General features: G+C 41.0%; 1 protein-coding gene across 3 annotated transcripts in view; it reads right to left on the reverse strand.

Moving 5' to 3' along the window:
• tshz2 (teashirt zinc finger homeobox 2) overlaps positions 1-15,596 on the reverse strand; it is a 464,342-nt gene that overhangs the window by 159,523 nt on the left and 289,223 nt on the right. Inside the window, exon 3 of one of the 3 annotated variants that reach the window (XM_080205016.1) lies at positions 12,181-12,246. The exons of the other annotated variants lie outside the window; for them this stretch is intronic. The gene's annotated coding sequence lies outside the window, so the exon portion shown is untranslated. Of the gene's footprint in view, positions 1-12,180; positions 12,247-15,596 lie in introns of those variants that run through there. 3 annotated transcript variants of the gene reach the window in all.

Here is a 15,596-nt window from a genome sequence, read left to right on the forward strand (position 1 = left end):
AGTCTTGCACGAGTTTATCATCAATCTTTGCTTTTTTGATTCTGTGCCCTATTTTTAAACACCAGAAGTCTCTCCTATATAATGGCATTCGCACTTTCAGGGAATTTCGAGTGGAACCCATTGACTTCCCCCTTCATTCAAACTCTTCAGTGGCTTTCCATGGAACGTATAATTCCATTTCGTTCTTTCCTTCTGAAAAATGCATAAAATATCACTTCTCCATATTAATTCCATATGCCAACTGTTTGCCTATTCTGCTCATCATTTCATGCCCCCTGAAGGACTGAATAATACAGAGAGATGGATGGCAACCCTGCCCCGCACCCCCCAGAAGCATCTGTAATCCCGAGAAACAATGTGAAGAAACAATGTTAGCTGGAGCTGTCACACTCCATGCTGACCCATCCCACAGCCATAAAGTAACGTAGGGCAGACTAATGAGGGCTGAGTGGGACATTTGTTCATTAGGGCAGAATTATGTCAGACCATCACTAAGAATGCACTGCCCTCTGCCGCAGCTGGCCAATCCAATAGGGTGGCAGCTGAATCAGCCTTGGCAGCACTAGAAAGGTGTCAGTGACCACTGCTGTAAGTACAGAAGGAAAAGAAGGTCAAGGCCCATGGATTCCCAGAGCAGGGTCTTGTGCCGGGCAGGGTTTGGGTCAAGAGTGGTCAAGAGTATTGGGTCAGGGAAAGGACACATCAAACTCTTCTCCAGGCTGACTGATACCCATTTACTATGTCTGGCAATCAACTTCTTATTCGTGCCACTAGTATCTTCTCAACTACTTTTGTAGATGATGAATATACCTTATTTTAACAGATGGTTAGATGGAGGCTCCTTTTCCAGACACACTGGAATCATTAAGATCATCACTAATCATGTCCAACTGATCATTATGTTGGATCCTGCCTTGTGAGCATTCTAATCATGGTACGTCATGCTTTCAGAGTTACTGATTGAATTAGCATATCTCAGTACACAGATCAAAGCCTGGTTTACCTACAGCTGCCAAGCTGCCACCAACCATGTCTGCAATCACTGGCTCACCAACCTGGCAATGACTGTGGGAAAACGTTCTTTTAGGATCAGGGTCAGCACAAAAACAGATGCACAGCTGTGCCATATGTCACCTGAAGCTAACATGCAGCTTAATGCTGAGCACATACACATAACAGTAACAACACTGATTCAAAAGTTTCCAATACCCTCTTGCAAACAGGCTGAAATGCTGATTTATTTGGAAGTTTGGGGGCAGCACGGTGGCACAGTGGTTAGCACTTCCATGAGCCTCAAATGGGGATCATTTGATCCCTAGGTGACATGGTAGCATTGTGGTTAGCACTGCTGCGTGACAGCACCAGGGACCCAACTTTGTTTACTGGATTGGGTCACAGTCCGTGCAGAGTCTGTACGTTCTTTCCATGTCGGCGTGAGTTTCCTCCGCACGCTCCGGTTTCCTCCCCCAGTCCAAAAGACGTACTGGTTAGGTGCGTTGGCCATGCTAAATTCTCCCACAGTGTACCTGAACAGGCGCGGGAGTGTGGCGACTAGGGGATTTTCACAGTAACTTCATAGCACTGTTAATGTAAGCCTACTTCTGACATTAATGAATAAATTAAAGAAGAAATGTTGTCGTCTGGTAGAATAGATGACCATCATCCTGATGACCACTGCGTGTAGCACTATTTCTACCTGGCAGCTATTCAACAAGGGGCTTGGTCCTGAGGTGCTCTGCCTAATGGCTGCTGATTTTCTTTCCCCTTTATTGATGTTCCTTTCTTCAAAATCTTCTGTCTCTTCAGCCTTTGCAAAAGCTGTCAGTGGAGTAAGGTGGCCATTTGAGGTATCCCCGAGGACTTTCTAACTTTTTCTTCTTGTATTGTGATATTTACCTTTAATTGTCCCCCTCGCTGTTGTTTCACTTCACCACGTTACCTGGAAAGATGGGTCAGGTTACAGGAGCACTGGGAGGGCACATTTGCAATTTGTTGAGCCTCCGCATATTCAAAATGAGACAAGGGCAGAGTAGCACAGATGCTATTCTATTTATATTTTTTTACAAGAAGCTGTAGTAACTTTCAAATATATGCTTTATTTGGTAGAATTGTTGATTGGAGAATGAAACATTCTCCCGTTAAGCCTTTTGAATCCTTTCAGGGTAAGGCAGTGCTTTCTTCCATATATTCAACAATTGTACAATATAACAGCATTTTTTAAAAGTACAAGTTAAGAACTTGTATTTGTGGATAGCCTTTTATAAGTGGCGGCACGGTGGAATAGTGGTTAGCACTGCTGCCTCACAGCGCCAGAGACCCGGGTTCAATTCCGGCCTTGGGTCAGTATCTATGTGGAGTTTGCACATTTTCCCCATGTCTGTGTGGGTTTCCTCCGGGTGCTCTGATGTCCTCCCACAGTCCAAAGATATGCAGGTTAGGTGGACTGACCATGCTAAATTGAAGCCTTAGCATCAGGGGGACACATATGGTTACAGGGATAGGGCCTGTGTGGGATAGTTGTTGGTGCAGGATTGATGGCCCTTGGTGCTACGTTAAGGCACTTTCATGCTCGTTCAGCCACTATACACTGTATAGAAGCAATGAACTCTGTAGTGACCATAGGACGTGTAAAAAAACTTTTTTTGATTAAAAATTCATCTTTACTACAACCCAATAAAAGTATCAATTGTCCAGATCCTTTAACATATTAGTAACTGTAACTGCAGGCACCTGAAACCCCTTTATTTTGAGTAAATGAACATTGTGAAATTGATAGAATAGATCAGAGAGCCAGAGCTGTCAATCTTTTACCTGGGCTCAGATATTTTCACACTCCAATGGATTTCTGGGCTCTCAGCCAAGCCTCAGTATATATGTGGGTAGGGGGCAGGCCTTGACATGGAGCATAATCAGAGCTATTGGGATTGAATGGTGGGCATACCTTGGCATGGAGACATGAAAGGTCATGGGATGGATAGATGCATACCTTGGTGGGGATGCATGAGGAGGACCTTTCGAACTTACCTTTCATAAACCTTCTTAGGCGATCAGAGAGTAGAAAAACACCCTAATTACTGTGGGCAACACCAGGGACTCACCTTCAACCAGTGAAAACCACAATCATTCTAAATCCATGTATCAGCATCAGAATTTTGACTCAGTGTAAGCATGGCCAACAAAGTAAAAAAAAGAAAACAATTTTACCTCTTATGTTCTATTATTAATGAACAAAAATAATAGCTGCTTTTTTAACTTGACAAAATCACAAGACACGTTGACTTGAAGAATGTGGTTACTTTAGAGAAATGTCAATTTCTTTTAGATTGCTGCCAGGTATTTTAAAGAGCGCTGACGTGCCTCATGGTGACAACATGATGATACATCTCCATAAAGTATGGGGGCAACTTTAACAAAACCCGCCTATTGGAAACTGATGGGACTGGGTTGGCTGCCCATTTCGCACATCAATTATACTCTCCATTGACTTTAATGCAGAACAAAATAAGGCAGGGTGCAAAACCACCGGTTAAGCTACCCTATCAATTTCCTGGTGGATTAGGTATTCTTTGTGACTGTAATGTGTTGTCTAAGAATATGAAATTTGCTCCATTTTGCCAACTTCATATGGTGTTTGAATGTAGACTGTGTTATCTCTCCAGAAAGTGGAAATCCCTGGCTTCAGTAGTTTTCTCTAAAGTGGATAAAAAGCTCTAAGGGAAGACGTTAATAATGCACTTATCTATACGATGATGAAGCATGACAAAAACAAGATGCTGTCCTATTGCTCTGGTTCCACCACGTTTACTGGAGTCTAATGGAAGATCTGGCAAAGAACATTGTATCAATATTTAACAAAATATCAACTAAATAGGGACCAGTGGGCAATATAATCCTCTAACAAATATACAGTAAATTAAGAAATGTATTTGGAAGCAGACATTTTAGATAGATAGTTCAAATTTGGTTTCCTCTATGTCTTTCACAAAATATTAAAATCCACACAACAGGCTGGCTAATATTAACAGGAAACCATAAAGGGGGAGGGCTCAATTCATTCTTAGCATTTGTAATTATGAACTAGACCAGGTTATGACCTAACCCTGGTCCTCCATTTATAAGACATCTCATTAAACGTTGATTCAGTGTTCTTTGCCAGATCTTACAATAGATATACTGGCTAACATGGGGCAATTGCATCACTTACTGTTACTCTTTCATTCTTATCCCTAAATCCTGTGTTCATGCTGCCGCAATGTCTTTAATAAAGAGTGGGTTAAAGGTTAAAACATTTTTAAAATCCACATAACAAGCATTTATAAAAGGTTGTCTCTACTTTCTTTAACATATCACTTAAATATTACAAAACAATCACTCATGGAGTCTGAAAGCACAGTGGCCAGCTTCTGCATTACTGTTGCCAAATTCTTTTGCGTACATTTGTTGAAAGTATTCTGCTGAGAATGTACGGACAAAGGCAGATTCTGTAAGTACTTATACTTCACATTGATCATACCACTGAAATCTGTTAATAAATGATGTCCTTTCAATTTATTTACACAACTCTGGCACAGAGGACAATGCAATGTGCAAACTTTCCATTTTTGTCAATCAAGTTTGCATTTTTATTTCCCTTTTCAAGAGCATTTCCAATGAACGTTGCTAGCTAATGACATGAGTAACAATTTTAATCACTGTATGCTCAAAGTAAGTTGAATCAGCATGTTCTAATTGATCTCATTATTCTTTATGATGGGCAAAGTCTGCTTCTCTAACACATACAGTGTTCTGACTTTATATTAATTGGGGATGAGGGTGCCACACTCCTATTGCTCATCCAACCTCACACATAGTATCTTAAAAAACGCAGTTGGCCTTGTTTAGTCAGTGATTCCTTGACCAGCCTACCCCAATGTCAGTGCCTTGGACATTACATAGCCAAGCAATTTTTCAGTTCCCATAGTTATGAAACTGTTGACAAATCGGTTTTGGATCAGAATAAAGCTCAGGTGTTGATCAATCTAGTATCTTCAGAGTTTGTTTTAGATTTCACTCACTTTTCTAACTCAGTAACAATGAATAAAAACTGCAGAACCAAATCAGAATCTTTGATTTCTTCATCCAAGGTCTTCTTTTGTTCCTATGGAAACAATGGTCACTGGAGTCTTTTTATGTATGGACTGCAACTCTCATTTTTAAAACAGGATCTAAATGGCAGTGATAAATTCTAAGGGCACATCACATGTGAGCAAATTTAGAACCCATCATCACCTAATGGCCTCAACAGTTGATCTCTCATAAAGTCTGATAAGCTCTTCATCTCATTAATTAGAACATCAAAAGATCCTCTCCAAAATATACTGACCCCTCAGCTTTTAACTTTAATCCCATGAGTAAATATAACTGACATGGCTTGAAGTAAATCCAGTCATCCTGAATTTTCCCCTTTTCCTGCTCATTTAAGAAGTAGTCCTTATAAACACTGTATTCCCCTCACTCAAGAGAGCAGACAGATTTACATGTACATTTGTTTATCATTGTTGGACTAGCTAATCAGGACATTGACTGTTCCAGTACCAAAGCATACAGATCGGGGTCTCAGTTTCAATAATTATCTGACAGATTTTTCTCTTCTGGCACTCTCGCTCGAGTTGTCGCTTCTAGTATATATTCTGCTGCTGAATTCTCCTCTCTTAGGAATTCTTCATTCCAGGTCAAGCTTTGTTTCTGCTGGTTCTCATCCTGGATTGGCATTTACTCCATTGCTGTCTGCTTTGCATTGTGGCTGGCACACTGGACCCAGGGGCTTGCATTATACATCACCGAGCCAACCACTCACCTCTGCTGGAACAGTGGATCAAGCTAATGTTGGAACATGGCAGATTTTCCATGTCTCCTCAGCTCTCAGTCTCCATTATGCTCTCCTCTTGGCCTCATGCCTGCTGGGGGCTTATGTTGCCAACTTCCTTTTCATTCTGCTTGCCCTCTCATTGTTGCCCTCGTGAACTCTGTTAGTGAATCACCAATCACTGTTCCTCTCCATACCTGCAACTAGAATGTCTCCTCACAAGGCCCTTAACATCCATGTTCTTATTGTGGATGACTGTTTTGACATGATGGCTCATTCTGATGACACCTTCCCCTTTATTGAAGCTCTCAACCCTAGGTCTGGCTAAATGTTCCACAATCAGCTCTGCCAAACCACCATGGTGATGCTGTGGCTCCTATTACCAAAATTCGCTCTCTACCTTATTACTGTGGCACCTCATCTTGTTCCACTCCCTCACTTCACTTTTAAATTCCTTGCTCTGTAACACCAACCCAAGCCTCAAACCAAGTTCCTCAGTGAGATACCAAGGCTGCTTTCCTCGCTCAGTGTCTGAGCTGAACAAGTTCTTATCCTCAGCAGCCTAAACCATTATCTCTCCTCTGAGTTCACTGCCCTCCTGTCTCTCCCATGTAAACTCTCCAACCCAATGACCAAGCCATTTATGTGGCCTCCCTATTCCCATCATCGCAAACACAGATAACATTATCTATGTTAACTTTCTTGTTTCCCTCCCTTGTATCATTCACTACTCACATCCCAATTTCCTACTGCTTTTGATGTCTGCCTCTGGAAGAAATCACTCTCCCAAATCACTTCAAAATATATTTTCAAACTCCTAACTCTTTCGGCCCTTCACTTGTCACAATGCTTTTGCAGCCATCAATCCACTCAAACATAATGTCACATTTGCTTTTGATGTCTTTGACCCAAGTAAAAACCTTAATGCTTTCCCACTCTAGTCACTAAATCTGTTCCGGCATGTACCTTCATTCCTTTCATGCCAAAGGGGTGTAGAATTTAATGTATTTAACATACAACTAGATTTGCCACCACACCTACCTACACTGTGTTAGATATTATTGAAGTGTACTTTCTGCTATTAAAACAATTCATTATTCCAGGATTATCCTGGAATATTAACAGGCAACTAACCTCCCCAATCACCCTCCCATCTACTACCGATCATCTCTTTAAAAGCCTCTTCCCAACCCTTTCATGCCAAATTCCAACAAGTTTAAGAAACTCATGGACTTCTTTGTCACTAAGATTCAAATGATCTATGTAACTCACTTTGCCGCATTTGTCAAGCCTCCCTCATGTTCTCTTGACTCCATTCCAAAGCTGCCTGCCACCCAATTTTTATTCCTGGCTTCACTGCAAGCTGATATTGTAAACAATTCTCTCTACTCCAGGTAATATTGCATTTCAAATCTTCCCACATCACTCCCCGCTCCTCAAAAAGTCTATTCTTGACCCTAATGTTCTTGCAAATTATCGCCCCATCTCCAATCTCCCTTTTCTCCTCATGGTCCTCGAACTTACAGTTGCCCCACAAATACAAATTCATGGTCCTGTTTTGAGAAGTTTACCTACATTGTTGAACTAGCTGGGCATCAACTGAACATTACCTGCGAGATTTTGGCCAAGACTTACCCAAGGATCCTGTGTTAAAATGTGCTCAATGCCCTCGGCTAGAAAGTGAATGTATGGACATCAGCTGGGACTAGACTGTACGTGGTTATGAAAGCATGCCAATATTCACTACTAAAACTCCCTCATGATGGAGGGCTATCTGGTTGAAGTGCTGAAGGGCTATGTAACCGTACCACAATAAGAGTTAGTGCTTTCAAGAGATCAAGGAGGTAGAAATGTGTGTGACACTGATCCATTTTGTGATTGTTATCTGGGTTGCACAAAATCTTTAAAAATGATATATCAAAGACTCAATTTTATGTGGGAACACAATGTTTTCTACTTTAGATGTGACCTACTTTGGACTGTTCAGTTAAAGCGATACAAAACAATAACAAGAAAGATCGTTTTTCACCATAAAATAGTCTAAAGGCTCATAATATTGGCCAATTTTGTCATCTTAAAATGTTTATTTGCATGATGTTGTTTTTGTGTTTGACTATTTGAACTATATTTATACCATGCAACAGTTTCTGAAGGCATGTGCAATCTTTCTTTCAACATGTGAGCTGAACATATAACTTGTAAGTGAGGAGTCTAAAAGCTGCAGAGTTAAATTTATGACGGCATAGGTGTGTTTTGTTGACCATTATCGGAAATAAAAATTACTTCATGTGGAATTCCATCAAGTTTGCTATTAAAATCATTTTGGCTATGGGTTTCATTTAAAACAGTCAAAGCTCAGTTTTTTAATTTGCTGCACACTAGTTCACCAAAAGGGTTTTATTTCCCTTGTCAGAGATGAGAAACAAGGTATGAAATGTGAAGCTGATTTTCTTTTATTATACAAAATAATATTTGAAAGGCAAATCCCACCTAACTGCTAAAGTACTAATAGCATCAAAAGCTCCTGGGTGTGAAATTTATGGGGGTGCACCTGTTGCAAACAAAGTGGGTAGTATGCAAAATTTGCACCCTGGAACTCCTGTATGTGGTGACTATGCTTCAAAAGTACTTCATTGGCTGTAGAGCAGTTTGGAATATCCTGAGGTGGTGAAATGTGCTGCCTAAATCCAAGTCTTACTTTGCCTTCATGTAGGATGGGAAAAAGTTGTGGGCCAAGGATAGATCCTTTGGACATTGTGGGGTTAACATTACAAGGGCAGGAAGAGATGTTATTACTGGAAGTGCTCTTGCTAAGATGGGATGGTAAAATAGGATTCAAGCAAAGGCAAATTCAACTTTGCTGGATAATGAAGGAGAGGCCTGAAATGATAATGCATGAATGGCCCCATCTAAAGCTAAAGAGGATCGAGGAAGGCAAAAGATAATGCTTTACTGTCGTGGTCTCAAATGGTGTTGTTTGTGAATTGAGTACAGCCATGTTGTGGGGTGGTGTGGCACGTAACTGGAGTGATTCAAACAAGGAGTTGTAAGAAGATGGGAATAGGCTTGGGAGGTTGAGTGGCTTTGAGAAGAAAGGAAATTGGAGATGGAATGATAGTTTGCAAGCATAGAGGGGTCAACAGTATTTTGAAGAGGGGTAATGGTAGCAACTCTGAAAGGGAATGGAATTGAATGGAAGTGAGGAAGGGAAATTGGATGGCCCGGGGGAGATTTGCTTTGGTGATCACAAGGAAAAGGTGAAATAGCTGAAGCAGATGAATAGATGAAGTCAATTATAGTAACAAAAATAAATAGTTGCAGTTGAAGAGCAGGAACAAACACCAGTAGCGGTGGGCAGAATGCAACATTGTTATACTTTAGACACGCTAATGAATAATGATTCAAAAACAACTGAGTAGGCACATGTTCACTTAAAAACCAGGTATACATACATGCACTTAACACACCTGAATACAAGCTCACACTTGTGTAATCATTATTCCAGTGCTTTGGAATCATAATATAGATTGTTTTTCAGTATGGCCAAAAAAAGAGACATTTCAAAGCTTTTTCATCTTGAACTCATTGAACACTTTGCAAGAATGCTGATATAAGGGAAAAGCAACAATTTGTACTATATGAGAGAAAATGCTGATTGGTAGGCAAATAGATTCTGATTGGTAGACACATTGCCATGGAAAATGCACAAGGTGACTGAGAGTTAACTGCCAAGCACTGAAACGGAGCAGTCAGATGAACTCCTTTCCCTTGATGTACTGGTTGAGAAATGGCAGGGGTTTCACTACAACAGTCTATTGTGAGCCTATCTTGACTGGTCATGATATGCATTTAGGATTTCTATAATTGCACACACTATAACATTGGTCTCATCAGTCACCTTCTAAATAGGATCTGAGGCATTTGCTCACCATTCAAGCTTGAAGCTGAAGTCAGGTACATCAAAGCTGTGAGCCTCCCTGAGCAGATAATTCCATAATGTATATTTTGCAAACTCATGAACGGGCCAAAGTCCATCACTTTCCGCCCTGTAAAGTGCCCAGCCTACCTCAGATTACCCTGCACAAGTAAGGCATCTCAAAAATGTGAGCGACAGATGAAGCTAGCTGTTTCACACTGCGACCATGCAGTAGCAACACGAGTGGTATTCATCACTAACAGGGTGTTGCCATCAAGCCAAAAAGATATTCTGCCTCTCACACAAATGAGTAACGTGGTATATGAACTTCAGTGCCATTGTGATGCTAGGTATGTAGCCTGTGTATGCCAAAGACTGACAGATCATGTCAAACAGCATGACCCAGCTACTGTTTGCAATGGCCAAGGTATAGTCTGTACCCAACGGCCCACGCTTGCAAAACTTTAAACACAGTGTCCAACACGAGATGCGATTCTTGGATTGGGCATCCTACATGCTAAGAATTACACTTAGAACCATTTTAGATCGTCAGTCAGGCTTGCAGTGTTGCGCATTTACATGTACCAGAAGCTACTTGTATTAATACACAGAACCCTCTTCTTTGCAGACAGAAAGAGCATGTACACACATTGTGCCTGTTTCAATTAAACAAAGTAAGTGGCAGCCATAAGCTGAGTTATTCCATAGGATAATGTCTTGACAAATCAGGATCAAACCGCCTGGTTTAGATTTCAAACAATGCTCGGCAGTTAGTTAGTCACCTGGTGCATTCTCTATCCAATCAGAGACTACTTGTAAACCAATCAGCACTTTCTTCTCATACAGTGTAATTTGTTGTTTTCCCCATATATCGGTACTCTTGTGAAGAACCCTGATGAGTGCAAGATGAAAAACTTTGACATGTCTCTTTTTTTCAACAATACTCAAGTTCCACACTCTAAACAACAAAATATCTAAAAATTATTTCATGGAATATGGTCGTCCCTGGCTAGCCCAGCATTTATTGCTAATCCTTAATTGCCTTTGTGAGATGGTGGTGAGCTGCCTTCTTGAACCATAGCATCTGGTGTGTAGGTACACCCACAGTGTTGTTAGGAAGGGAGTTCCAGGATTTTGACCCAGCAACAGTAAAGTTCCAAGTCAGGCTGGTGAGTGACTTGTACGGGAACTTCCAGGTGGTGTTGTTCCTCAGCATTAGGACTTTTAAAGCAGTTCTGCATTGTAAATGCACATCTACTCAGGATCACCATGTTCCTGAAGCAGACAAACCTTTCCTTTGCCTGGACAAGTTCACCTTTCCTGACATATTGAACTTTACATTGAGATCTAATGATTATAATAACTGATTCATTAAATATTTGTTTTGTAGTTAATAAATTGGAGCCACCAGGCATCTCCGCCCCCTGTAAGTCTGTAAAATGCTCAGCAAAGCGTTTCAAGAAGGCAGCTCACCACAATCTTCTCAAGGGAAACTAGCGATGGCTAATAAATGCTGCCCAGCCAGCAATGCCAGTGTCTCACGAATGAATAAAAAAAAATCTTTTTATCTGTGTTCAGTGGGCATATAATATATCCTTTATTCCAATTTTTTCATATTTTAATACATCAAAGAAGTGTTGAGGTAACATAATGTACAGAGCATTTTTAATTAAAAACTCAATTTATATTGTTTGTATTGTTTTAGAATGATTTAGAGATGTTTCAGCAGAAGTCAAATGCTTCATTGTAAACAATCCAATGCACTATATTCCAGATTAATTCACTGTTAACCTCTAGCCTGTCAACTGTATCTTGTCTGTGCACATAGTTACTGGTGTGAAAGTTGGATTGTTTTAGCTGCAACGTTGTTTATACTTCCAGTAAACATACAACTTCACTCTGAAATGGAGACTTTCTATTTCTTTGTATTGGCACTTTGGTTCTTTCTCTAAACTACAGCTCAGAGCAGAAGAGGCACTTTTACGACCTTTGTTTCATCTGCATCATTCAGCATTGTACCAGGGCTGTGGGAAATGTGCAGCAAGCTGAAAGGTCCCACTGATAAAGAGAGATGCCTCTTCAATGGAGGGAAAAAAGGTATTGAGGCTGATTTATTATAGTAATATTTTTACTCCGTTGAGAGTGTTCATTAACAGATGGGAGTGAAATAAAGCAACGGTCGTCAATTTTTTTTTCAAAGAAGTCTGATCATTGTTATCCATTTAAAAAAGAAATCAGTGAAAACATTGTGCTCAAATCTTTTGTCCTTTAAAATAAAACATATGTTGGTGGCTTTGGCAGGAGATGTTTCTGAACCTGGGAGCATGAATGAGTTTAATTAACATACATACATTTGAAATGCTGGTGATGGTACAAGACTCCAGGTTAATGTCCATATGAAGGTTAATTCCATTCCCTTGTTCTGGCAGGTCCAGAAACTCCTCCCATTCAGTTCCCTGGTGATCATCAATATTTAAGTAAACACCTACATTATAAAAGACATTAATCATGTTTCATTATACTTTTTTTTGCTTCGAGAGGGTGACTAATGTTGAGTTAAGTTCCTGTAAAACAGGCAGAATTTTTCAGTTTACTATAATATTCTTAAATTGCTCTCGCTGGGAGATCTATCTAGTCACTAAGATTCCACTCTCATTATCCAGCCAATCTGAGAGTGCTTTGGATAAACCATTCTGTATCAAATTAAATTGAATCTGGATCCTACTTGTACTGTAACCTCTTATCAGGGGCTTCCTCCAAAGTAAACACACTATTGGCAACCCACACTTTCGCAAATTAATCAGCAATTCTATAAACATGTTAAAATAAAGCACATACAGTCTGTTTCACAGGTTTGTTGCAGCAGTCCATCCGAAAAGCAAAGGAGCTTCTAAAATCAATAAAGAAATAAAATGTTTGAGGGCTGCATCAAATCATGTCCTGGATAGTAGTTGTAATGGCAACGAGGAGGATGCACCCATTGCTTGGAACTGTTAAACCAATATTGAGGTTTAATTTTGGTATGGAGTTTTGATTAAAACAGAGTATACCTCAATCTCCAAACTGAAGAATGCAATATATTACTGCTAAATTATTTCTTCAAGGGGAGTAACGTGCAAAATACACAGTGACTCCAACAGTGAAAGCAAGCTTTGTTTGACACTTGACTGCTCATCTCATTGGACACATTGTGAATTCTAGCTATGTTTGAAACTGCACAACATAATTTTAACTAGTTTTTAGGTAACAGGCTGTAAACTCACTCTGAGGTGTGTGTCATTCTAGGTTGTTAACAGGTAGGCTAGAGAGAAGAGGTTGAAAATGTTGGTTCATTCACTGTGTACACCTAAAACATGTTTTCTTTTAAAAAAACTAAGTTAATCTCCTTCCATTTATTGCAGGATTAGGAATTCACAAATAGCAAGAACATCGTTCCCAGGCACATTGGTGAGCTTACACAGGACATTGTTTTGACCTCACTTGGAACGTGATGTATAATTCTGGTAATGACTATGAGAGTAATTTTAACCTAACCCCCACAGTGGGAAATGAATAACTTTGGTTCATCTGCCTTTTACACCCAGTCTGATTTTGCCAATGGAGATGTAAAACAGGCAGCTATTCAACCCCCTAGAATATAGTGCAGTATTATCATGAATTTGGAATTGCTTAGACAGAATTCAATTGTCTTCCCAATTCTGTACTTTCCTGTACGTCACTATAATGAAATATCCCTGCAAATGTTGTGAACTTCACTCAAAGGGGCCACTCTGAATCTGAGTTATGTTATGTTTATCATATAAGTGTGTGTTAATCTTACAGTAACCCATGGGGCCCAAAAAGATACAGCGTTCATGGGCATAAGGGTTTGATTTCACTTCCAAGGAGCAAGAAACACAGGACGGGACTATTTCTGGGTCCTTTGCCTGTCCCAAGGTGGAAACAATCATTCACCTTGGATTGTCCTTGTCAGGTCAATTCATAGCTAGAAGGTGTCCAGTTAAGGTGTTGAGCAGACTGTTGGACCAGGATTATATGCCCCATCCCACTAGGTTCTGAAAGGGGGTGGGGCTGGGGGGGGGGAGGACGTAAGATAATCTGGACAGGATACTCTCCAGATGCTGCCACCCTTACTTAGATGTGATTTTACAATGGTGCGGACAGGATCTCAGACAGGAAGCCCCTCCATTCCCCAATCAAGGCCCTTCAGTCTCAAGTTTTAGGCTGGCAGATGCCTGATGATTGAGGGTGAAGTGCAGAAAAGATGCTCACCCCATGATCTTACGGTGGTGGGGGGTATGGAGGGGCATGGGGCACGTCCATCGAAAAGCCTATTCAGACTATGGTACCATCTTCTCAAAGACCAGAGAAGTCTGCCAACACCCCACTAGCTTAAACCCCTCCCCCAGCAAATCCCTAGGACATCCCCTATCTTCCCCTCCCAGGTCCCTTGGTACTTATCAACATTGCGCTCCTGGGACTCAGTCATGATATTGCAGTACCTCTTCTGGCCACTGCAGCGCTGTGCCTGGATATATCAGAAAGCTGTTGGCCAGTTGGTCCAACAGTTTTGCAAGGTGGCACATCTGTCCAAGTGAGGACAAAAGTGTCACCTGCTGCCAATCATTGCTCCGTGGTGTGAAATGGTAGAGGACCTATCGGAGTCAGTGAGGATGCATTCCCTATCAACTCTCAGATGAGCGTTCACCATCCTGAAAATTCAGGCCTTGAAGTTGGGGTGCAATCAGAGGCTTTCCATCTTCAAAGCAGACTGCAACAAAGGTGATTAGGAGAGACAGCACTTCCAAATGGAGGCACCCTTTCCAAATCTTTACATTTTTAAATTAAGAAATATATTCATCAGCCAGGCCAACACTGTTGAGGGAAGAACACTCTGTGACAGCTTCTGCACCCAGAGAGTCAACTGCTAACCATTGTGCCACTATGCCACCCTGAATCAAACTGGCTAAAATCAGCATTCAGCCAGTCTGATTCACTCCATGTAATATTGAATAAAAACTCACTGGTTACAGCAAAAGCTGAGAGCCCCAGGGCCACCCCAGCTGTATTGCTGAAGACTTGTGTTCCAGAAGCAGCCCTGCTTTTAACCAAGCAGTGACAGCTTGGCATCCACCCCACAAAGTGGAAAATTGCCCAGCTACATCCCTGTTCATAAAAAGGAAAATAAATCCAATCCTGAAAATTACCCCCCCACAGCAGTCTACTCTCAATCAGTAAGGCATTGTAAGGTGTCACTGACAACATTCTCAACAACACTTACCCACCAATAACCTGCTCAACGATGTTCAGTTTGGAGCCAGGAAGACAATGTGGCTCCAGGCAGCATTACAATCTTGGTCCAAATACGGGCAAAAGAGCTGAATTCCAGAGATAATGTGAGAGTGACTGCCTTTAGTCTTAAGACAGCATGTGACTGTGCAGATCACAAAGGAGCCCTTGTGAAATTGAAGTCATTGGAAATCGAGGGGAACAGCCTCTACTGGATGGGGTCATACCTAGCACAAAGGAAGGTCGTTGTAGTTGTTGCAGGCCAATCATTACAGTGCAAGGATATTGCTGCAGGGATTCCTCACTGCAGTGTCCTAGGCCCAACTATTTCAGCTGTTTCATATAGGACCTTACCTCCACCATAAGGCCAGAAGTGAGGATGTTTGTTAATGATTGCACACTCTTTCGAAAATCTTCAGATAATGAAGCAGTCAGCACCTACATGTAGTAAGACTTGGATGACATTCAGGCTTGGGCTGCTAAGTGTCAAGTAAAATTCACGCCACCAAAGTGTCAGGGAATGTTCATCTCCAAGAAAGAGTCTAA

Source organism: Carcharhinus amblyrhynchos, chromosome 16, assembly GCF_965287045.1.
Source record: "Carcharhinus amblyrhynchos chromosome 16, sCarAmb.v2.hapA, whole genome shotgun sequence".
Taxonomy (NCBI): domain Eukaryota; kingdom Metazoa; phylum Chordata; class Chondrichthyes; order Carcharhiniformes; family Carcharhinidae; genus Carcharhinus; species Carcharhinus amblyrhynchos.